Below are 2,845 nucleotides of genomic sequence, written 5' to 3' on the forward strand. Positions count from 1 at the left end.
TGCATTGAACTCTATTTTAATACATGTTGCAGGTTAATTATTGAGATGATATGCAAGACGAAACAAGATTTAGGGTGGACTAGATACACACCTAGATAAATCTATCTTTTGTTTGTTATGTTATGCTATGAAACATTGTTGTTATTTCTTTTGAATCTTGTATGACAATTTAGTATTGCAATGAAATTTGAATTTAATTAAATATTGTCACATAGTGTTATGACGTCTCTAGCAATCTATACACACTTCGTCTCATCCCGATGTTTTCGCCATCGGTTGGGGTGTGACAATATCAATCATTTTAATTGGGGTAACGTGTATCACACGATAGCCCTATGTGTTGTTTACAACACTTTAGCATGCTAAACTATTAACATACTTGTACTTACCGGATTTGCGATCAAGCCTCGAACCGAACACTTTATTCTTCTAACCTTGAGCTCTGATTACCAACTTGTAACATCCTAGTTATTATTTAACTTTTTTCGTATAATTTAAACTCATAATCATGTAATTACAATCACAATTATAATGAAAATACGGGCTTGTTAAAAACTTTTATAATTTAAGCGATATACATAATGTGATCTAATTCGCCGTTTAGAATAACGACACAACAACGTTGCGGAAGCTTTATTAAACATGTGTTCGGTTCCTCATCGAGCTTGACGCTTGATCTTCATCCGGGCTCTCAGCATACACCTGTGTTCAAAACCAACTCAACAGTTAGTTTTGATACTTTAAATAACGGTACCAATCAAGATAAATGATAATGGAAAGAAATCCCAAGGATAATCTCTTGATCCAAAACATTGCATTTCAAGTTTGCCTCCACCGTAACTTACGGTGGCACCGTAAGTTACGGTGGTCTCTGTTTAAGACTTTCCCCACCGTAACTCAGGGGGAGACTGCCGTAAAGAGTTCAACTCCACCGTAACTTACGGTGACACCGTAAGTTACGGTGGTCCCTGTATTCAGCCTTTTCCATTTGCCGCTTAATGACACGAAAACTTCCGTATCTTTCTAATCGTTAGTCTGTTTGACCTACCGTTTCTTCCTACGTGTTTGTAATTTGATTCTCCATCATATGGAGTTAAAATCCGACATTCGGCTTAACAAAACTTAAGACTTTTAAGTCTTCAGCTTATTACCCTTTTTACCAAATATTGACCCGTTCATGATTTTATCACACCAACTTGCTTATTTGATCTTTAAAATCATGAGGTTCATTATATCAATATCTCCTATCATATTACTCTCAAACCACGGGTTTCTTATATAATAAAATCCCGTTTACACTTAATTGCTTATTTTGACCCATTAAGAGTATTTAAGCACTTTTAGGCTCACAGTCGCTTTTATTCTATTCTAGCATTGTAACCTATATTTCTTATATAGTATTCTTCCATCACAACTAATTATGTGTTGGATTTAAAGTAGATATCTATGTGTTCCGAATTATACCCCTTGGAATATCATTTTACGGCAAAGACTCATAAGGAGTCTTTCAACCCAAGAATTACATTTTCACTACTCATACTCGTTCTAAGCTTTTGTTTAATCATAAGACTCGTTTCCAAACAACCTCTAAGGGTTGTTTGTTCAATTTAGCCTACAAGGGCGTTTTTGGTCGATTTTGGTCCTTCTTTTACAATGAAGGACTCTCACCAAATATTCGACCAAAATATCACTTTTAACTACAACATAAATATGCGTACCTGGCTCGGATCAACGAATAGACCCGATTTATGCCTCGCTTTTATTATCACACCATCAATGATGACGCAACTATCCGATTTGCTAATTAGTCCTGTTAACATAAGACTTGACGACCACATTAGTCGATATTGTCAAATGGTGTTATCACCACCATTCGACCCGTTTGGACAATATGCCCAACATTGTCTATTTAAATCAAAAACACCGATTTTGATTTCCAATTTGTACATCATCCCATCCCGGGTTTTATAACCATACCCTTTTTCTTTTACACTCTTTTCTTGCAGTTTCAACCCATTTCGGCTTACGCCATGGGTATCCTTTTAACCATGATTTACATAAGTCAACACTTGACAATTTTTCCAAATTTCCAATATTATTGTTTTCACGTTCATAAGTATCGAAATAACAAGCATTCTACATAAGTGTGTAAATTACACTTACCTTGCATCCGAGCTACGCTTTTCTTCTATGCTTGACTCGTTTGACCCGCTTTCACTCCAAGCTTCACCTAGCTTGTTTAAGCGCCAACTATTGTTCATCATTTACAAGGTGGTTAGATTAGTCATTAACAATCACGACTATACCACTTTACTTATTTTCTTAGCCGAAACCACTTATTCGACTTCATCACTAGTTAGTTTGACTTTCTAAAGTCAACTACATTTAATCATATAATATGCACGATTAAGGCAAATCAACATTATGATTAGAACCCGTTTTATCCCATGTCTCATGAAATTAGTCAAGCTTGTCAATTACGCGTTTCACTTGAATTTCAACACTTTACTTCTCATTTAGGCATTTTAACAAACACCTAATGGGCATCATTCTACACTTTTGCTAACTAGTCCGTAATTAGTCATTTTTAGCAAGATTAACATCAAATTTCAACCCTCTATATCTAGTGTTCATGAACTACATCAAGAACTTATATCATAACAATCAATATTCATCAAATTAACACTCCGATCCGAGTGTTCATCATAACATACAAAAACCCATTTAGCACATAATAGGGTAATTATCAAATCCCTAGTTTTGACAACAATTCATCAAATTTTCTACTAGGGTTTGTTTCTAAACCAAGATATAATCATAATAACACTCATAGAATCAATATTCA

General features: G+C 34.9%; 1 long non-coding RNA gene across 1 annotated transcript; it reads right to left on the reverse strand.

Moving 5' to 3' along the window:
- Positions 1-600: 600 nt before the first annotated feature.
- Positions 601-2,612, reverse strand: LOC110870934. Its single transcript, XR_002553358.2, has 3 exons — positions 2,164-2,612; positions 1,719-1,810; positions 601-702 (listed from the first exon to the last, which is right to left on the reverse strand). It is a non-coding gene; the product is annotated as an uncharacterized LOC110870934 (long non-coding RNA).
- Positions 2,613-2,845: the final 233 nt, after the last annotated feature.

This window comes from Helianthus annuus, chromosome 8 (assembly GCF_002127325.2).
Source record: "Helianthus annuus cultivar XRQ/B chromosome 8, HanXRQr2.0-SUNRISE, whole genome shotgun sequence".
Lineage (NCBI taxonomy): Eukaryota > Viridiplantae > Streptophyta > Magnoliopsida > Asterales > Asteraceae > Helianthus > Helianthus annuus.